This window comes from Anomalospiza imberbis, chromosome 2 (genome assembly GCF_031753505.1).
Source record: "Anomalospiza imberbis isolate Cuckoo-Finch-1a 21T00152 chromosome 2, ASM3175350v1, whole genome shotgun sequence".
Taxonomy (NCBI): Eukaryota; Metazoa; Chordata; class Aves; order Passeriformes; family Viduidae; genus Anomalospiza; species Anomalospiza imberbis.
Window position 1 is genome coordinate 4,644,756 of NC_089682.1, and position 22,789 is coordinate 4,667,544.

General features: G+C 43.2%; 1 long non-coding RNA gene across 2 annotated transcripts; it reads right to left on the reverse strand.

The window, feature by feature from the left end:
* Nucleotides 1-6,086: 6,086 nt before the first annotated feature.
* LOC137465615 (uncharacterized) lies at nt 6,087-17,181 on the reverse strand. Of its 2 annotated transcripts, none has more exons than XR_010994727.1 (2): nt 16,973-17,181; nt 6,087-6,283 (listed from the first exon to the last, which is right to left on the reverse strand). It is a non-coding gene; the product is annotated as an uncharacterized lncRNA (long non-coding RNA). The 2 variants fall into 2 exon arrangements; XR_010994728.1 differs by lacking the exon at nt 16,973-17,181 and adding an exon at nt 10,143-10,526.
* Between the last annotated feature and the right edge of the window lie 5,608 nt (nt 17,182-22,789).

The window sequence follows — 22,789 nt, forward strand, 5'->3', positions numbered from 1 at the left end:
TCATGGTGGAAAAAGCCCCTTCTTTATTCACATAACTCCTTTTTTTCCAGTTTTACAGACCTCGTGTGGGACTCCAGTTGGTCAGTAGTTTTTTGCCAGTTACCTTTATTGGTTAGTAAGAAGTTGTTATTCTGTATTGACTGGTCACTCAGACTGTCAGTGTATATGTGTAGGGAAGTTGTTTGTGAAAGACAATTTTCATTTTTCTATCTAATGGTGTAAAAACAGTTTATACAGGTGGAAGTTGTTTTTTACCCAGGAATAGATTGTTATACTAACAAATTGCTCACAACAGGATTGCTTTCACATGGGAACTTGCAAAAAGCTAGCTTTGACAAGGCCAGCTACTCATTCCAGGAGAGCAGGCTTGATTTTATGAAGCCTTTCTTTTTGATTTTTCTACCTTACTGCAACAGGATCCCACATGCATTTAGCTGAAAAACAGGGAGATTCTTCTGAGATGGCTTCAAGGTGTGTGACAAAACCAGCTTGCTGTCGATATTTCCTGATTCCAAACAAGAATTTCAGAGCCAGTCACTAAAATTCATGTTCTTGGCTTCATGTCTAAGCTCCCAAGTAGAAACGCTCCGAGAGGCATGGAGCACCTGCAAATCTGATTTATGCTCACAGCTGCCACAAGAATTCTGTACCTTTGAAACTTCAAGTCATTTGATATCACCAGCCTTTGACAGACTGAAGCATTAATGCTCAAATGCTGTATTTTTTCATTATCTTCACTAATATTTGAGAGCTGCACCTTCCCCTCTGCTGAGGAAAATTGCACAGACCTCACGTGGTTCATCACCTCCGAGTTGTCAACATCCCTTTGTGGAGGTGTTGACACTGGAGCAGATGGCATTACCGGGGTGATCTCGCTAATAATCAGAAGCCCTGCCCCCTGCCTCCTTCTTTCATTGCTGTTTAGCAATGCCTCTGCACCACAGCTCATGCTTGATTGATTACCTGCTCCTGCCTCTGCCTCCTTTCCAGAGCTGCTGCCTTGGGAATGCTGCCCCATCCTCCTGCCTTTGTCCCTGGATGTGTGCCCTGGCATGTCACATTTGTAAAATCCATGTTGCTCAGATGAATGCTGCTCCTCAAGAGGCAAGGCTTTATCATAACCTCTTCTCACCTGGGATTTATTGTTATTAGCTCTGAAGATACTTAACAGACTGAACCAAGAGCAGATTCCTGGAGAAACCTGGTGTTAACAGCCTTACTACCTGTATTCTCTCCCATATTCCAGGAACAAGGACAACTTTAACCCACCCTTGTGGGTTTGCTGCCTTTGTACTGGTGTTTCTTTTATCAAAGGGGCCCACAGGATCTTTCAAATACCTCCCAGAAATCAGAGTAAATCACATCAACAGTGACTCCTTGCTTCATTAAAAACTATGAAGTTGGAGAATACTTATTCTGCCTGGAGGGAATGTTGGATGAGACAGCATTACACAACCACATTTTAATTTCTGCCTTACTCAAGGTGAGGCAAAAGGTTTTCTGGAAATCTTCCTGGAATTCATATCAAATGAATGAGCCAGTTTAAAGTTTCTGGGGTTAAACCTATTAAAGTTTCTAAAAATTAGCATATCATTATCTTCTTCCAGTACTTTGCAACTTTCTTGCTAAAAGTCTACAGTGAATGTTATCAAAAGTCTCAGGCAGTTCTTGTTTTGCCAATAAACTAAAAAAGACTCACATGCATTTTCAGCTGTTTCCTTCTCTTGTCAATAATTTGTCCATTTTGGTTTTTTTCCACATGAACAGGTAATGAAAAGCTGTCCTCCTTAAATCCCTTCTCCACGCCAATCTTTTTTTCCTTCTTCTCTGGCTTCTCCTCCAGTCTGTACTCTTTCCACTCTGAGTTTTATTTACCCAGATGTCTTAGGGTTGGGTTTAGGTCTTTATCCCTCTGATAATTCCTTTACCAGAAAGAACCTGATGAGATCCAAAGCCCTCCTGTTTCAGCCTCTGGGTTCTGACACTGGCCAGCATCAACTGCTCCAGAGGCAGATATTGGCCATTTTCCTGCCTAAGTAGTCTCCTTCTGATTTCTGATTCTTAAGGGTAGTTTTAAACTCCATCTTTTCTCCTTTCTTCTTTGCCAGAATCATATTTTTAAAGCAACACAACTAGAGGCAAGATAATGAGAGTAAAATCCAATCACCTGTTTTTCACGGGGATCAACTGTGAATCTTCTGAGCCAAGATTTTGGCAGAGAAATTGGCAGTCTCCATAATGGAACAGTGAATCAAAACACACAGTGAGGGATTATTATTGAGCTCCATCCAATAAAGTGGAAATGTATTTTTGAACTATTGCTTTTAGTACATATTACTCCACATTCACTACAGTTAAGCAGACAGCACTCCTTGGTTACAAGAGACAATTCATTATTGCTGTGTGAACTTCCAGTGGTTACTGCAGCCCTTGACCTGTGCAACTCTTAAACTTTCTCAGTGTTTTATATTAAATGAATACAATCCAAATGAATAAGTGGTCTGGTGTAGATAATGCAGTATGCAGAATGAGTATCACACATTAATGATAATAATATACCATGCTCCTGAAAGCAATCCTATAGATTTGTGTCAGCCTCTCTGAAAGAAGGAAGGCTGCACATACCAAACACTGGACATCTCTAATTAATCCTGACCTAAGATGTGTCACCAAATTAATTGTTCTAAAGCACTAGGAAAAAAATTAGCATATTGTGAGAATGCACAGAAAAATTCAAGTGGATTTCTGAGTATCTTTCTTCATGCAGGAAGGGAACACACTACCTCAGACCTCGAGAAATGACAATGACCTGGAAGAACAGGTCACAGAGCTGAAACGGGGCCACTGGGTCATGGCCACAGGCTCCTTCTTTGATAGGGCTTTGTTGTCAAGGTCAGAGGTACTGGGGCACCCAGCATTCAGAGCAATTTTCAGCTTGCTCTGGTCAGCCTGGGGTTTTTCCATCATGCCTCAAGTCTAGGAGGCAAGGAGGAAAGGCTGAGAGAACTGGTATTGTTCAGCCTGGAAAAGAGAAGCTTTGGGGTGGCCTAATTGTGACCTTTTAGTGCCTGAAGGGAACCATGAAGAAAGATGGAGAGAGAATATTTACAGGGGCCTGGAGTGACAGGACGAGGGGGAATGGCTTCAAACTGAGAGAGAGTAGGGTTAGAGGGAAACAATTCTTGACTGTGAGGGTTGTGAGGCACAGGTTGCCCAGAGAAGCTGTGGCTGTCCTATCCCTGGAAGTGTCCAAGGCCAGGTTGGATGGGCTCTACTTAACCTGGTCGAGTGGAAGGTGTCCCTGCCCATGGCATGACTGGACGATCTTTCATCTCCATTCCAACCCAAATCATTCTAGGATTCTATGATTCCATAACACTACCTAAACCCACTTCTTTTTCCAAAATGATTTCCAGCCTCAAAGTTTGCAGGAAAGAGCCAAACAAATGTGCTGTGAATAACTCTGAAGCTAGAAGGCAAATGTGAAAGATTTCTAGCTTATTTTCCAAAGTCTTACGCATTACTCTTTGATGCCTATTTTAGCCTGACTCATCTTGACTAAAAGCTTGGCAATAGCAAAGGTTGACAGTAATTCTAAACAGCATTTGGGTGAGAAATTAGAAGGCTGGCAGAGGTAACAGGGTTTGCTGATAAAAAAAATAAATCTCCCACTTTATCTGCGAAGTCATGAACCTGGTGAAATCCCAGGCATGCTGGATGGCATGGCACGAGCTGGAGGAGCACAGAGCATGGCATTCACATTCTCTGGACAGAGAGACATAATTCTGTCCCTCAGGAGAAACACAGAGAGAAGAAGAGAAAACAATCTCTATCTCTGCTCCTCTGTTTTCCCCATGTGGAATGTGGTGTGGAGATTGTTTACCTGCAGTGATTGCTGGGTTGGATTCTGGTGAAGTTGTTTGGGGTCAGTGACCAATGGATCCAGCTGTGGCTCGGGCTCTCAGCAGAGTCACGAGTTTGAGTTAGTTAGACAGGTAAGGAAGAAGTAAGTATGTAGAATAGGATAGTCTCTATCCTTCAGCCTTCTGATCTGGAGCCAGACATCATCATTTCTTCCCCGTCGAGATTGCCTTTTTTTACTATAACAGAGCAGGGATAAGAAGCTGCTGGAGTGAGTCCACGGGTCAGGCATGCCTCTGCCATGGCAGCTCACCTGCTACAGCCCCGGGGACCACAGCAGGAAAACCTACAGTTCAGCACACAAGGAATGGCTGGAGTTATTGTTTATTCCCTGCTCTGGTCCCAGTTCAGGAAAGCTGCTATGTTCTGCCCGATTGTTTGCAGGACCAGAAGCAAAAGTGAATTTTTCAGAGGTCTGTATACAACATGTCCAGGGAGCAACTTTTAACAAAAAAAAAAAAAAAAAAAAAAAAAAAAAAAAAAAAAAAAAAAAAAACCCTTAGAATTATAGTTTCCTCTTGGTTATTAGAGTCTATACTAAAGCATTTCTCTTCTACCATTCATACTTGGCGAACTATTTATCTGTGATTTTAATGTCTTTTCAGGTTTTGCTCCTTTTTTTAAGGTTTGTTATTAACTGTTATTAATTTATTTAAGGACTCTTCATGTGCTTGTTACAGCAGGAAAAACTGCAGGACATTGGCACTGGAAGTCCCTGAGCTTCAAGGTGACCTTTTGTTTGCTGATGAAGTAACCTCCAGGTGAGAGAAACAACAGGAGAAACCATTCCTATAATAATCTGTCTCTTTAAAGAAAAACATAAACATCTGCAATTTCTCAGACAAATGCATGTTTAATGTGTCCCTGACATCTCCCTGCTACATCCCCAGGAATTCACTTCCCTTTTCTGTCACAGGTTATCTGCCCGAGTAGCAGGTCAGGAAAAAGCCTTGGCATGCCCCAAATTCAGGCCTATCCAGGGCTGGCTCCCAGAGTCAGAGCAACCCTGATGCTACAGTGAAAGTCAGCCAGTGACCAGAGAGTGACCCCAGAAGATGCAGCAGAAACCAAACCATCCCAACAAAACCACCCCAGTGGCAAAACTTTTATGAAGAAAGAAGAAAAACCAGGACTGAAAGTGTATGGAACAGGGAGACCAATTCGCGCTTTTTTTTCCTCCTGCCTGGTGGATTTGCTTTAGTTTTGCATTTGTAATTATTTAAATGCAGTGTTCTTCACAACAGACATAACTCACAGGCCTGTAATGCTGTGCCTTTCAAAACAAACATGAGTCACAGCCCCTAGGTAAACTTCCTGGGCTGGCAGTGAATATCATTATTGTGTGATAGAGTGCAGCAAGCTGTTTGCCAGATTACTCAGTCTCCTAAAGCTAGCAAAATGCATTGCCATTTATTTATTATGCTCATGATAATTACAATTATCATCACTGCAGTGCCAATCTGTTTGCTGCAGAATGAAGGCCTCTTCATGATGTCTCCAAGGATTCTATGTCAGGCCTGAGTAGTTAACCAAATTATGGGGCCGTGCAGGATTATTTTTTTTCTGCAAAATGAGGGCTTTAAGAAGTAAAAGCAGCACTCTCCTGCTTGTTTAACAACAATGTTCAAGAAAACTCAGCTACAAACCCCCCCCTTCTGTACAAAAGACTGTTCTGATCCTTGCTTTGGGCACTGTCTTCCAAGAAAATATCCAAGCACGAGTTCCAGCTCAATATCAACTATGCTGAACATTAAAATGAATGTATACTTCCAGTGCCCCACAAACATGGCTTTTCCTGCATTTATTAGCATCCACAGAAATTGCATAATGTCTGAGTATGGGTACAAAGCAAACATGAATCTGCCTCTGCCTTTATTTCTAGCCCATTCCTGGGAACGTCTTGGCACCCAGGAGGAGGAGTCAGAACATGCTGAGACATTAGGCCAGAGAGAGTAGCAAAACCCAGATTGTGAGCAGACGGGGTGGAAACACAGAGTGTGGGCAGGTGAGAAATGTGAGATCATTTATCCAACCCTGCAGCAGTCTAAAAGAATACTCAGCTTCATATGGTGCTTTAAATCTTCAGAAACCCCAACCAGCATTAGTCAAACTAATGAAATTACTCATCTAAGGTCGTATTCTTTTTATTTTCATTTTAAAAGGGGTTTTGTTGGAGGATTTTGATGACTTGCATTGATTTAAAGCCCTGCAAATGAGTTCTCTTAAGTTGCCTCGTGTTTCCCTTCACATACCTGCTGGCAGAGGATCTGCAGGTTGTCTCAACACTGGCTCCTTGAGGGCTCCTGACGTGATCAGGCTCTGTGTTTCCTGGTAACATGTGTTCCAGTGCTAGGTGACATTCCTCAGACGAGACAGGACCAGATCTCTGGGACTCACTGCAGCTAATTGGGTTTGGAGAGCTGTCTTGTCACCACACCCTCACTTTGCTGATGTGGAAATGCATTCAGCACAAATGCACTGATCTCTTTCATTTTCATACACAATGAGATGCTGAATTACAGCACTTAATAAAAACCACTCTGCTCACCCCCGTGGGAGTTGCAGACGATCATAATTAGTATAAAACCACAGCGATCATCTCACCACACTGAGCCCTGGAAGTTCAAACGTGGCTCTAAAACCAAAACACAGACTGAAGGCAGCTCTTGGGTTGATTCAATGTTGTTATTAATCATAGATTCATAGAATATTCTGAGTTGGAAGGGACCTACAAGGATCATCACAGTTCTGGTCTGCACAGCATCATCCCCAAAATCCCACCCTGTGCCTGAGAGTGTCATCCAAACTCTTCCTGAACTCTGTCACACTTGGTGCTGTGACCATTCCCTGGGGAGCTGTTCCAGTGCCCAAACACCCTCTGGGGGCAGAATCTTTTCCTAATATCCAACCTAAACCTGCCCTGACACAGCTCTAGCCATTCCCTCAGTCCTGTCCCTGGTGACAGAGGGAAGAGATCAGTGATCAGTACCTGTTAATTATGAGCCACTAAGACGTGGAACAAAGAGAACATTTGGCACCTCTTTGGACACAGAGCACTAGCAAAGGTCTATCTCTGCAGAGCAGCAGAATAAACCATAGGTCACCCTACTTCTAATCACACCCAGGAACTTCTGGACAGGCATTTGTTATGATTTTGCAGTGAGAGGGAATGTGAGGGGAGAAAAGCGAGTCCTGGACATTCACCTTGTCAAAGCTCCCAAAATGATGAATGATAAAGGTTCACAGTGAGTGACCCTTATTGCACAGCAGCAATTTAGGCAAAAATTATCAGGAGCTGAAACTGTTTATCCTTCATTCTGCTACCATGCATAATGGACCAATTAAGATATATCATGAGCTGCTCATTGATGTCAGACAGAAGTCAGAGGAACCCAATAGATGGGAACTAAATCAGATTGCCAAGGACAAGTATAAAAGGCAAACATGAGCACATAAGGATAAAGGAGAAAGCCATAATTAGGAGACATAGAGGGTAACAAGAAACATTCCATAAATACACTAATAGGGAGTGAGAAAAGCTTTGTTCACTATAAACAAGGAGAGTGTTGCTCTGCTATTTAACAGGAAGGGAAAGTGACTGTCACAAGACAATCAAGAAGACCACAATGGTAAATGCCCCTTTTGCATCAAATCTTCCCAGAAAAATGGGAACAAGCATTTTTACTTCAAGTCAGTTTAGTTTCTAACTATGAAAGGATGAAGCTCTGGAATTTAGGAGAGGCAGATGAGATATGTGGAGAGAGACTATATATTAGAGCCTGTAGTGACAGGACAAGGAGGAACAGCTTCAAGCAGAAAGGGAGTAGGATTAGATTGAATATTGGGAAAAAGCTCTATACTGTGAGAGTGGTAAGGCCCTGGCACAGGTTTCCTAGAGCAGCTGGGGCTGCCCCTGGATCCCTGGCAGTGCCCAAGGCCAGGTTGGACACTGGGGCTGGGAGCAGCCTGGGACAGTAGAAGGTGTCCCTGCCCATGGCAGGGGTGGCACTGGATGATCTTTGAGGTCACTTCCAACCCAAACTATTCTGTGATTCTGTGTCCTCTCTTTTGACTTTAATAAGAATTTTTATTTGATCTGATATAACATTTACACAAGCAAGATGCAAAACTCAGTCTAGGAGGAACTGTCTATGTGGACATAACCTACGTTCAGTCCAGTTCTGTGTTTTCATTCATAGCTACAACCATGGAATAAAGCTGGAAGAAACTAGAAGCACACAGGAATAGAATGTAAAATTATGTGTGCAAACTAGCAAAACAGGGGAGGGGTGAATGAAATTCAATAAATGCAATTGCAATATCCTACACTCAACAGACAGTGCAAACACTGGACGTGGAGAAGCAGGTTAGGTAACAGCTCTGCAAAGATGGGTGAAGGTGTTACAGTCAATGACAAACCGAGCATGAGTCAGCCGTGTCACACCGTTGAGAGAATGGTAAGTGTCACACTGAGATACAGAAACAAAAAAAAAGTTTTCTGACACTTGAATCAATCCCTCTGTTCTACCCAGCACTGGCAAGAATACAGCTGGGCTGGGCACTGCACTCCAGGAAAGTGCAGAGTAAAAGAAAATAGTCCAAAGGGGAGGAAGCATTGAAAGGACTGGGATAGGCAGCTGGAAGCAGAGGAAAATGTACCAGGCAGAAATCTGTCATGCAGAGGAAGAGAATAACCTGTTCTTCGTGGAAATAGTAGCTAGGAGAGAAGGTTTAATTCACAGCAAGAAAGATTAAAACATTAGGAAAAACATTTCACTGGAAAGCCTGGTGAAGGAGAACAGTAGAATTCCTGCTGCAGCCATCTCTCCATCACTGGAGGTCTAAGAGTATGTTAGAGAAATGGGCCAGAAATCATCAGGGTCTGTTTGATCCTTTTCAGGGGAGTGGACCAGCTGAGCTCTGGAGTTCCAGCTGTGTCCTACACTTAACACTAATGTCATTTATCACTGCAAATGAACCCTAATCTTAATGAGTGACCTTGCTCCAGACAAGCTGCCTATTGCCCATCACTCCACACCTCAACACTGATGTTTTTCTGAACACAAATACATTTTGCAATCCAGCTCCTTCTTCTAAATAAGCAATATTGTTGATTTTTAATTTGGAGAGTTTTTTAAATTACTTCTCCTTTCATTGTTGGCAAAATTCTATCTTGAGTTTAAACCAGTCTTGTTTCAGGAAATGTACACGTGTCTCTCTAAATAAATAATCCTGTTTAAAAGGCAATCTAAATAGATGCAATATTTTACTAGCACTTCCTATCTCTTCTCAGAACAGGTACTTTCTGTTATTTTCAGAGACACAACAAGGTTTAAAATTTACTACTAAGTAACAATATTAGCAAAAAAAAAAAAAAAAAATGCTGTTTCACTTCATTCCAAACTAGGATTTACCTGTAAGCAACCCATACCAATGAAACCAGAAAACCAAGTTACTTTACATCACGTGCAAGTTCTCTCACAACGCTGACCCTCCCGTTCCTGTGGGGAAAGTATGAACTGAATTCCTATTATCAGTACCTGCTCAGTGCCTTCCATCAGGCACCCTCAAAACTGATCAAAAACTGATGCTATTCTCATTTTACCAATGGGAAAACACCAGCAGCCCTGCCTTCATCAAAGACTGAAGCCTTTTCTCAAGGTCAAAGAGGAAAGCAGTGCCCAGGTCAAGAATTTTGTCTTTGAGCCCCAGCATTTTGTCTGGGTCTGGCTCTAACCCTGCTGGTTTGAGTTGCCAGGTTTTTCTGCATGAGGAGATGCCAAGAGCCCAATGTTAGACCGAGTTCCCTTTTGTCCATAACTATGGGAACACAATAACCACCCTCACAGCTGTTTTTTTCCAGAATAAACTGTACAGTGTTAACCACTGATGCTTTATTGTCATTGATTTAGTAGCTGTCACAGAGTTACAGGAGGAGACAGATTGCTGTTATTTTAGCCTATAAAAGGTCTTATGCCTCTGTCAGCAAACACTTTATTCCTTAAAATAAATAAGTAATCTGAAACAAAATAAACAAACTGGAGAAATCTTTTAGCCAAAAAAAAAAAAAAAAATCCCCACAATTTTTTTTTCTTTCTTATTTTATACCTTTTTTATATTTTATGTTTTAACTGCAGCATTGGCTCTTTCTTTCTGGATAACAGAGCTGTGTTTCAGTGCTTTATAGGAGCCTGGAGAGCAAGTGAGTTCATTCTTCACACCCCACTGGGAATACTTGTACTGGGCATCACTGGCAGGATTTGGGTAGCAGAGGACTGCAGGAGTGACCTGTGTGGGAGGAGGCCATGAACTGCCCTGGGCTGATCACAGCCACATCCAGACAGCTCTGAAACATAAAAACAACCTAAATCTCAAAATTTCAACCAACCAGAGGAGCACTTGGCTGCTGTGCTCAGACATTTTTAAGAAATGGGCGCAGGCACTGAGGGCAGGAGACAAAGCAGATAAAGGCACCTTTTTTGGGTGCCAAGGAAAGCTGAGAAGAGAAAAGAAAAAGGGGTTTGGAACGGAAGGGGCATGTGGAAGATGCTCCTGAGAACAGGGCTGGAGGCACAGTCCTGGAAGGACAGAAGTGCCAAAAGAAGTTTTCCTCTGCCCAAGGGAGTCAGTGGGGACTCACAGTGGCACACGGGGAGAAGGGATGTGGGGTGAGGGAAGAAGGAGTGCTGCACTGAAGCTTATCCCAAGAAAAGGAAGGAAAAGTGTTTCTCTAAGTGCTTAATCACTTCTCTCTCCATCTTTTCTCAATGTCTGAATCAGCAATTAGTGGCTTATGTTAAATGACAATAAGTGAAATTCCTTGTGTAGAGATATTTTGCCTGTTATACTTCATGCTTCCTCATTATTCTGAAAAAATTTCCAGAGAGTTTCATCTAAACAAACCTGCCTTCTGTTTCCTACTCCCTAACCCAGGTTTTAAATTCAGCCCTGCTAAATCTGCTACACCATAGGCCAGTTTTAGGCTGTGAATCCAAACTGGCCACTGATGTCAGAAGGACACTTGAGAAAAAGTTCAGAGCAACAGCAAAAAATGCTAGTGTGCTGCAACTTGGTTTTTCAGCTGTGCTCAAAATGACAACAGGCATTTACCTTCCTGTTCCTGCACCTCCAGAGGAAAAAAAAAAAAAAACTCAGGAGCAGCAGAGTCTGCACAGGAATGTCTGCACAGCACAAGAAGAGCAGGAGAGTGTTATCAGTGCTCTCATGAGGCACCAGCAGCATTTAGCAAAAATCTAAGGACTTGGCCAGCTCACTTCAATTATCTAATTTGAGGGGCTATGTTTCATATATGTTTTAGATTGATTTAATTAGTGTTAATTAACATAACTTTATGTATTATGAGAGACAGCAGATACCCATAAAGATTTCTATATTGAGCCGTATGGCAGCCAGCAATGCACCAGCCAAAAAAAAATATAATGAGGCACATAAAAAAAGCCTGCTGCACAACACTCCTTGGTAATTTTGGAAAATGAATGTCAGAGTTTGCACAATACAAGAGATGCCATCCTGCTCTTGCCTTCCCCAGTCTGGCTATGGAAGCTGGATCAGGCTCTGGTTGGGATTATGGATGATGCAGACTCCAAGGCTGATGTGGAGGGAGCCAGCCCACACCTCTGGATTTTCTCCTTCTCCACAAAACAGAGTCGATGGAAGTGTTTCATTTAGACTCCAGATGGAAGATACACCCAGAACTCTTCCCTAGGATCAGGAGATAGGCAGTTGTCTCTTTGATTTTTTTTTTTAAATGAAGTCTGAAATGTTTTGCATCATTTGCTGTTTGTCAGTTGTTCAAGATGGACCTGCCTGGTCCTTTCCAACCCCACCCTGCAACAACAGAGGCAAATGGAGCTTGGTGGGAAGGAGATGAAGAATCTCCACCTCTAACCATGATCTGTCACAAGGAGGAGCTGTGTGAGGCTGCAGAACAGCAGCCACATTCTCCTAGGAAGCAGGAAAAACAAGTGGCAAGGAGGGCAATAAAATTCTCTTGTGTCCCACAGTAAATGTCCACCCACCAGCCCCAGGCAGAGCCAACAGGAATCTAGTCCCATGCACAAAAAAACCCAGTATTTTACTAAAAATATTATTTTTAGCAGCACCTTCCTTGAATTGCACTGCTGTCACCCACATGGGCAGGGACTCAGTTTGCCAAGGACAGGACAACGTGGCTGAAAACCAAACAGAAAAATCAAAGAAACAAATGAAGAAGCAAGTGGTTCTTCAAGATGACTTTCTTCTCCCTTCTCCCAGCAGCACAGTTCCCATGTGGAACCGATGCCTTTCACAGAGCTGTATCTTCATTTTCAGATTAAGATCCAACTCAGAGATGAGGCAGGGCAATGAGAAATTGGAAAAACTGGAAAATGTGAGCATTGCAAGGACAAAAGGTTCCAATTAACTGCCATTACAGCTCCAGAGACATAAATTCAGGGGGGTACTGGAGAGATGAAGCAACAAGTTGCTGGGGTTTTTTTTCCTCTCACATTTTGGCCACAGGAATGTATAATGAAAAACAATAAAACCAGAAACCCCACGATGCTCATAAACAAATGCAATCTCCTGCCTGCCACGTGCTCTAATTCCTGAACATCCCAACACTCCAGGCTCTGCCCTGAGTTCATAATCAGAGACTCGACCTTGGCAGGATTTTGGAGTCCTGAACGAGTGCCAGGACCACCAGAGTCAAAACTGTTCCTTATAGACTCCATTATCCTGGACCTGAAGAGATGAATGTGCTTTCCAAGACTGCCACGACTATTAAATCCTGGCAGAAAAGCCTCGCAGAGCTGGATTTTTTTTTTTCCTTGTGCTGGAGCTTCTTTTTATCTATATCATAGTGACACCCGGTGGCCATGAGCATGAATGGACCTCTGTGAGAGAGCTTGGCTGCTCCTGCTTTATTGCAGACAGAAATGCATCCCGAAGTGCCAACGTGTGAGCAGAAAGTTAAAATTATTTATAATTAGATTCTTCTTAACAAAGAGTTAAAAAATATAATTAATAAAATAATAAAAATAAAAATAATTAAAATAATAAACATTAATAAGAGTAATTTTATTAATATAATAAATTAATAAAGAAATTAGATGTATCTTCTTTAGAGAAGTCTGTAGAGGATTTTTTATCTTTTTTTTATAAAGATAAGCACAACTAAAAATTAAATGCACACAGGATGTGTGGCTATTAGTCAAATAGAAATTTTTATGATGCTTAATACTTATTTTTATGAGGAACCAGCGTACAAGCACAAATATTTTTCCACACAGAGGCTGGTGCTCCCATCTTTGCAGAATCAAACTAGAAATAACCTTAACAAAAGGGACTATCCCTACCTTGCCAGCTTTGTCCAAGGTGCAACCAGAATTAAATTGCTTTTATTTCATAAATTATGCAAAATATAACCACAAAAAAAAAAAAAAGCACAGTATTTTATTTACTGGGGAGCTGGTGAGGCCCTGGCACAGGGTGCCCAGAGCAGCTGGGGCTGCCCCTGGATCCCTGGCAGTGCCCAAGGCCAGGTTGGACTCTGGGGCTTGGAGCAGCCTGGGACAGTGGAAGGTGTCCCTGCCATGGCAGGGGTGGCACTGGATGGGCTTTGAAGTCCTTTCCAAACCAAACCATTCTGGGATTCTGTTTATCATCTAAAAGATAAAGCATTTGAGTGACAAGGACAAGATTATAGGATGAGTGTCTGAGCTCTTTATCAGTGGTTATCTCATTTACATGACTTGGGACAATGTTGTTCCATTAGAAAGATCATTAGTGGTCAGAAAGACCAGAACTTGGAGAAGTCAACATTCCAGGGAGAAGGAAAGTGCCAGGATGTACAGAGCAAACTCCTGTGTAACTGCAATTAAATCAAGATCAGAGCTATAATCTCCTCCATGCCCATCCTCACAGTGTTGGGGGCTGAAAGCTCTTGTGTTTTGGGTGTTTGACAGTGGGATTCCCATTTTCAGGCTCACAGACACTTCACCACCTCAGACCATAACAAGAATGTCAGGTTCCTCCCCTGACCTGACATCAGGCCATGCTCCTGCTGCTCTGGAAGTTTTATCAGTGAGAAATTTACTGGTCCAGCCTTAGCCTCTGTTACCATCACAATTTTCACAAGCTTCTGTATCAACACATGGACACCTTGTTGGGCTTCCACAAAATCTTGCTTCACAAATCCCTAACATATAACAAAATGGTAGGAAATATTCCATTTCCAGGTATGAAATCTTGCCTCATGCACACAACATTGTGCTCATCAAACAAAGCACTGTCATAGGAAATTTCATTATTTGAATGAGAGGCTGGGGTGGGAGACCCCACACATCAGCATGCAAGGAGCCTCAATCTCCCACTCCATTTTTCACTGAGAAGGCCATTAAAATGCAAAGTTCCTGGTAACCTTCCTCATTAGTCATTTGCCTGACTACAACAGCTATCTTTCACATCTGATCCACTCAGTAATACAAATATCTGTAGAATATGCATGACTGGTAACCCCTTGAAGCTTCATCAGCATACTTGGCACAAGCATGGAGAAAGTGTCACACTGAAGAACTCTCATAGATCACAGAGTTAGCCCAGCCTAAGTTTAAGCCCCATTCTCATCAGCTTTCAGCTGCCTTAGCCCTGCAGTTTATGACTCTCCTCTCAAAGTAGGGTCCCTTGCTTTGAACATGTTGTGATCTATGGAAGTAGTTAATTATTTATTAATTTCTTCTTCGGGTCAAGAACGTTGGTTGCATGTATTTTGTAAAACAGAGTTCCAGGCTGTTCTTTTAAAAATGCTGATAACACTATTCAAGGCCAAAACAAGAGATGACAGTACCTCCAATTTAATTTATTTTTAGTGGTAATGGCTCTGTGAAGGAATATTGTGTCTTTATGTGCTGGCCCCACCCAGGACTCTAAATATCAGCCTTTGAGCTTTCAGAGAGACCTGGTGACATCTGGCCTGGCACAGCAGAGAATTTATAAAGGTGAGCAAGCATAAGATCAGGACGGTCCTGAACTGTCATCACCCCAGTGAAAACCCACTGGATGAGGTGCTGACCACCCTCTGCACAGTCCCAGGGGGATTAGAGGTCACACCAAAGCTCTGCTCTCATAATTTCATTTTTTCAGCAGCTGAAGCAACACAAAGTCCAGCCCTAATTTGTCCAGTCCTGGCTGGGGGAACTCACCTGGACTTTCCACCTCATAACTTCTTTTACTTCCATGAGAATGAAGCCAGCTCTGTATTTTAAATACCCTAAATATATTTTAGCTTCAATCTAGCAATTGCAGTCTAAGCCCCAAAAAAAGAAAGTTTTTTGCTCATTTTCCTGTTTTGTACTCCAATACAAACACTGCCAAACTTTTTTCCCCCATGTGTGCAGATATAAGAGTCTGCTGAGCTTTTCGATATCCCCAAGTCCTTTCTGACAAGTAAACTCAGAGTTTAGGCCAGCACATACAAAATTCAATGTTATTTATAAAGTAATTTTGGTGTGCTACTGTGGAAATTGTTGAGATGTAAAAGACTGGAGTTGAATATATGCTCTGTCCTCTACAACTGGACTTCAAGAGTTCAGTCGTTTCCAGACAAGAAATCTTGGATATTTCCCCACAGTAGCTGCCACATCCCTTGAAGTCTTGCAGTGAAAGACTTCCTTGTTATCTGCCCTTGAATGTCCTCTTCATTTCATACTGTAATATCTAATTACACAATAATTCTCTTTCCTAATATTTATGCTGTTAAAAAAAATGCTAAAATGGTTGTAGACAAGGCAGATAACACAAAGCAATGCATCTCTGATAAGAGGAGACAAATTGTAACATGAAATTTCAGTTCCCATGACTTTAGAGATGAGATAAAATCCACAAGAGAAAAAAATCAAGGCTGAATAAAGAATCCATACAAGGCTGACTGTGCAGAGATGAGATTCCAGCCATTTATACTCTTTGGAATTCTGCCCTGCAGCCCAGATAGGAAACAGATATTAACAGATCATGCCTTTCTCCCTCTTCTTTTTCCCTGGGGACACCTCTCTCACCACCTAAAGCCACAGAATATTCAGGTTAGATATGACTTCTGCTCCACCCCACTCCTCAGGGCATGGCCAACTTCACAGTGAGATCAGGTTGATCCAGCCCCCATCCAAAAGGGTTTTGGAAGCTGTCTATGTTTGAAAAGACACATGTTTGCTGAGGAAGGCAGGAGCCTCCCCTGAAATGGAAAATGCAAACCCCCTCCCTCTGAATTATTATAATTTTGAAATTAAGCAGCTCTCAGGCAAAGATATGGGAATAGGAGTAACAGTCCTTTATTAGGGAAGAAGATTAAAATAAAATAAACAATGCAGTAATACAAAACACCACTGTCAGAGTCAGAACATGCCCTGACCCCCTGTGGGTCAGGGTGGTGGCAGCAGTCCCATTCCATGGTGGCTCAGTGCCAGCTGTGGCTCTGCTGGAGCAGGGATCCTGGACAAGGCTGGAGTTTTCCTCTGAAGCTCCAGGGCTGGTGGAGATGGGCCTGGGCTTCCTCTGGGAATGCAGTGGAGAAGAAAGCTGCTCCTCTGGGAATGCAGTGGGCAAAGGCTGCTGTGGTGTTGCAGGAGTCAGATTGTATCCAGGTAGGAATGCTTGGCTCCTCCCCCTGGGCGGAGCATCTCCCCATGGGATGATGGAATTTTCTCAGCCATGCAGGGACACTCACTGGCCACGAACAGAAGAGATCTCCTGGAGGGAGGATTGGCTGTAGGAGAGATAAAGAAAAACTGCCCAGTGAACAGCAGATACCTGCCCCACCTCTGACAGATGGGAAAAGAACACACACATTACCTTGCAATCTAGGACAGAAGTCCCCCAGGATGCAGCCACCACAGCAATCTCCAGGCACCTGTTCCACTACTGAACCCCTCTCTTGTGTGGGATACCCCAGTTCCAGTACATCCTTCACCAAAGACGCATGAGGTGATAAATCCGTAGGTAATTTATAAATCAAACAGCTACACAATGCTGCCAGAATGGCATTTGTATTCCAAAATACCTCGTTTGGTAAGTGGCCAGCTTCAAGTGACTTTCTATTCTTCTCTGCCTGTCCAAGGTGGGCTGGTGCAACTTGGGAGATTCAATGTAAACAAACCAGAAATCAGCCCAATACTCCTCCCCTGACTTCTTTTGGAGTCCCCCCACATTCAACAGATAAAAATTTATCTACACTCCCCCTAATCCCATGATCATTCACCCAGTCAAATAGTTTCCTTTGTGAAGAGAGCATAAGGAAAAAATTTTGTCTCTTACGAAGAGCAGCAGTGAGATTCAATGCCTTGATTCCCCTTCCTGGTTCCCTGCAGTTCCAAGCAGCTCCCTGGATTACAACCCCTCGATGACATAAAATATTTTAAGCAAAACAGAAACTCAGAACACTTTGCCACCCCAAATGCTCAGTGCATATATCACCAGAATAATACATAGTAAACAGGGAGATAGCATTGACACTTGGCCTGAGGCTGGCACTGCCAAGCCATGTTTAAGAATGTCTCTTTGAATTCTGAAGCACTCTTATGCTCTTTTCTGTTCATGTAACACCGCTTTGAAGTTCATAAACATTCCAGTGAATAGCTTTTTGATTCATGTGAATGCTTGAAAAATACCTATTCCCTGCAAAATGCCTGCACATAATTGAGTTTTTCAATGCAGCAGCACAAATATTTGCTATTTGGTATTCCACTGCTCAAAAATCTCTTCTCCAGTCCGTGAACAGCTAAGTAGCCACACAACCAGCACTATACCAGAGAGGGCAAAAAGTCAAACTAGATAGCTTGCACATGTAAATTGACAATTGTTTATCTATATTACCCACTGAACAGATTTGCAGAGTCCAGATACAGTTAATAAACAGTTCATGAATAGCAAAAAATATTTTCAGAGTACTCAGTATTTTCACTTTTTGGACTATTTGTCCTTATTAGCTTTTGCTTGAAGATATGAAAACTACCAGATATTTAAGTGCAAGGTTTTTTCATGTGCATGGGTGACAAAGAATTTCACCTTCAGATGAGATAGCTTGGCACCACAAATCATCACAATGTTGTCTTCAAGCAAATACCCCAGCACATTAATTGCCTTACAGAGGATTTGCTGGACATTTATTAAGTCAGGTAAGTTTTAGTTATTAAAGTGATGGAAATGTTTTGCAGCCTTCACACACTTACACAGACTTATAGGCAAAAAGAGAAGAGTTGTGATTCAGGGTGCAGCATTTGTGACAATACTAAACTTCAGATATTCCCAAGGAGAAAATGAAACCCAGAACAAGCTCAACATTAGTTTAGTTCTGTGACTGGAAGCACTCCCTGAGAGGTGGATTCTGCATGTTAAACATCAGCCCTGCTCCCAGCTTTATTTTCAGCATAGACACCTGATTTTTTGATGTTGTGGAAGGGAAGAAATAGCACAAGGCAACATGAGGCTTTACACAAGGCTCCTTTTCCACCAGGAAAAGCTAACACAATGGACTTTTTCTGGCATTTCTCCCCCTCCCTGCTGAGGGAGGGTCCAGTGAGATGATGCTGGCACGGGGCACACAACAGGGAGTGGCGTGGCTTGTAGATCCAGGTAATTGGAGCTTCCCCAAAACTGCTCCAGCTCCAGCCAGGCGTTGGGTGGAAGTTTGCCAGGCTCTGAGCTCAGAAGGTTCATGGTCCAGTGCACCTCCCCAGCCACCCTCAGCTCCTACAAGGAAAGGAGCCCTTCATCTCTGCTGCCTGCAGCAGGTCGCTGCTGCACAAAGCACTTGTGGTTTGACTTGTTTGTTATCAATTCACTGCCTTTCGTTCCTGAAAGGAAACTTCTCGTTCTTTGAAGTGGGAAAGTGTTTCAGGGGAAGGGAAAAAAAAATAGAGGCTTGTTTCATAATCTTTTAATCTGAACTCTTTAGCAAGTTATACAAGCACTGTATGTAAGGTTCCTGTGCAGAAGCGTGGCTTCGTCCTGCAGTTCTGGTCCACCTTCATCAAATTCCTCTGATCTCTCAGATAATTTGATTTTCTCTCATTTCAAATGATAGAAGAGAGGGACTCTTTATCGGTAACTGTAGTGATAGGACAAGGAGTAATGGCTTCAAACTGATAGAAGAGACATTCAGCTTAGATATTAGGAAGAAATTCTTCCCTGTGAAGGTGGGGAGGTCCTGGCACAGGTTGCCCAGAGAAGCTGTGGTTGCCCCTGGATCCCTGGAAGTGTTCAAGGCCAGGTTGGACGGGGCTTGGAGCAACCTGGGACAGTGGAACTGCACAATCTTTGAGGCTCCTTCCAGCCCAAACCATTGTAGGAGTATTTTATTCTAATAGTGGCCTGGCCAACTCCTGTTTGGATCGTTGCCTATCAGTAGAAGTAAAACAAAGGAGAATGTCAGTCTCACACATTTCTGTTGCCTTTAGCCTCATACAAATATCCCAAACAGAGAAATTGTCCTGAGTATGAAGACCAGCCTGCCTCCCACCCCATTACTTTTGTGCAGCCCCCTCCAAAGCACTCCAGGGATTTCATTACGTTGCACCTTAACAAATTACATGTACCAGCTGAGCCATGGCCATTACATCAGCATTCCTGTGTTCTGAAGCCACACAAATCCTCAGGGAAAGGATTTAACGCTGGCACACATTCTTCTGCATTAGATGGAGTTGTAGAGCACAATTGTTTCATCAGAGCCAAGGCTGCCTGAGTTGTTTTCAGTGACATTTTCAGACAGAGCACGCTGCACCTCAGCGAAGGCAGTTTTGAGTACTACAAACAGGGCCAATTTGCTGCAATGCAAAGGTATTATTTTCTCAATCACCACGGGCAGTTTGCACTAAAAACCCTCTGAGCACAGTGCTTGCACAGACAGCGTGAACCTCAGCGTGCCCCTCAGCAAAAGGCACACAGATAGGCAATGCAGAAAGTGGCAGCGTGCTCAATGCTCATTTTTTCCCCTTAGTATTCAAATTTAAAGTCTTGTTCAATTCCTTTGTGTTTTACCATGGAAATGGAGCCTGGGAAGGATGACAGCAAACAGTGGGAGAGCAACTGGTTGCAAATTATACAGAAAAGCTCACTCAGACCTGCAGGAGTGCTGGAAGAGCTGGCTGATGTGATAGCAGGACCCCTGTCTGCCATCTATGCAAATCCATGACAATCAGGGAAAATGACCCAAGTACCAGGAAGAGAGGAGCAATTCACATGCTGAATGTCAGAGCTTGATTCCAGGGGAATCCTGCGGAACAGGAGGATTGGGCCAACAAAAACCCTCCTGGAATTCAACAAGGAGAAGTCCAAAGTTTTGGAGTGGAGAGGAAACAGCTTCATGCATCAGGACACACTGGGGAACAACTGAAAAGGGCTCAGAAGGATTTGGGGGGATGGTGGCATCAGGCTGAATAAGAGCCAGCACTGTAACTCAGCAAACTCCTCACCAGGCCACATCTGGAGGGCCAGGACAATATACCAAGGAATGGATTCTTCCCCTCTGGTCAGAATGGGTGAGATCACACCTGGAACAGGCTGGGGACAGCTGTGGGAACCCAGTTCAGCAGGGATCTGGCAGAAGAGGGACTGGCAGAGGGCTACCAGGTAGCTCAGTTTGCACAAACACAGGACCTGTGAGGAGAAGCTGAGAGGAGCTGGGCTTTGGAATCACTGCAAGTAGAAATCTGATCTCTGTACCCTGCAGAAGCCTCTTCCATCCAGATCTTTCCATGATTCTATGATATTGAAATGATTGTGTCTCTATGTATGCAGAAACAATCCCTCAGGTATATTTCAGGAGAGAAAATGCCAAGGGAAAGGAAAAGAGAAAACAAAAAACCCCCACAACCCTCAGCAGTCTGCAAGTTAATAGGGTAACAAGGTCCTCGAGATCATAGTTATGACCTAAAATCCACATAAGGATTTCATGGCTGTGGAATGTGTCTGTGTGAGAAAACAATGAGGAAAGTAAGAATCCACTGCTGCCATCACAGTGCCACATGGTGACTTTTGCCTAGAGAGGAGTGCAGACACCTCAACACAAATATTCCCATGCTACTGCAGGTAGGTGGGAAGCGCATGAAAATCTCTTCTTCCCACCCCTAAACTCAAATCAGCCCATATAGACTACTGCCAATTTCTATCATTTATTGATGAAATAAAGCCCAGGTGTGAGTTTGCATGAATGCTTTTTCGTGGCATGGAAGAAATTATGCTTCAGAGAGTTTTTTTTTTTTTTTTCTGGAGAACAATTCCTTCCAGAGCTATTTTTGGGCAATAAAACACCCTGTAGTGCAGGCAACAGAAAAAGGTCCACATGTTGAGTCCAGCATGAGGACCTGATTGATTCAGACCAGTTTCATTAATCTGCATCCATCTTGAATTTGCAGATCTGCCTTTACTTTTCCAGGAGACCACTGAGCAGATGTTCCCCAGACCAACAAATCTGCCTTGTTCAGCACAGCAGCACCTACACATCCTGGCTGAGGCCCCAAAGCTGTGTTGTGCAGTCTGGCATTCCAGAGAATTCCCCTAAGAACCGTTCCTGCAGCTCAGCACAGCCCTGGGGTGCCAAGGAGGCAGCAGTAAATTCACTGTCAGAGCCCTTTAGCCAGACCCACTGTTTTGATAACATATTGAAAGTGGCCACAGGCTGCTCTCATCTTCCAGGACAGGGAGGATCATGACAAACCTCCTGTCCTCCCCCATAAAAAGCCCAGGGCAGCTCTGTGCAATGAAGACCAGGATCCCTCAACCTTCCCTTCCCCAAAGCATAACCTTTCCCTTTCTCAGGAGCACCTTCTCCCACCTCTTCCTGTGCTGGTTTCTACAAGCCAGACATGAAATCCAATGCCTGGTCTAAATCCCTGCAGCTGTGCATCACTGACTTGCACAGGGAACAGCACCATCCTTCCAGGTCTCTAAAGATACTGTGAGGTTTTGACACATCTCCAAGCCTCACACCTCTGAAACAGAGGTGTAAGCCCACTCCAGGCTTAGGTACAGCTAAGAGCATTTTAAGAGACCTTAATCCTCCCAGGCATGGCCCCTCATGGAACAGTTTCTCATAACTGTCTCTCATTTTCCTCAGTTTGTACATGATGGAGCTTTTCCCAGTATTGTATCATATAAATGGAGCTTCCATGATTTTCCTATGGAAATACTCCTTTTCCCCACTGTCTCTCTTCTTACAAAGGCCTACTGAAGGAATTGATCTTTCCACATCTCCCCACCTCTGGTAGGAGTGAGAGGTATTTGTATTCTGATTGTGATGGCAAATGACAAATCACCTGTCCCACAAATCAGGAAGATGGATTTAAATACCACGGTATGATTTTATTTTTTTTTTAAGTCTTAGAAGACTTCATAGACGTTCTGGTTTATGAATCTTTCAGACACAGTCACATCAAATGTTCTTTCCCCTAGAGATGTAAAAGATAGATAATGGGCTTTTTCCAGTGAAAAAGGAGAATTGCACCAAGAGTATCTATCTTCAGGAGCTGAGCGTTGTCTCAAACACAGAGAGGCTTGAGATGGAATCAGCACCCTAAGCAACACATTGAATCACCAAGCCAGAAGTATTTTTCTCTGGCTTTCAAAGTTGGATCTGCCTCCAGGCTTACAGCCACCCATCCAGCACAGTTTTGCAGGCTTTTTCTTTCTCCTTGTGTCTCATTCAGCACTTCAGGAATCTGTGACCAACTGTGTGTGGCATTTGGGATGAAAACACATTGGATAAAAAAAGGCCAAGAAACTGTCTGCAGCCCAAGATGTTACATTTAGCTGGGCCTTGAACCCTCTCCAAAGTTTTCCTTTCCCTTCCTCAGTTGGATTGCCCAATGCAGTAATTTTTCCA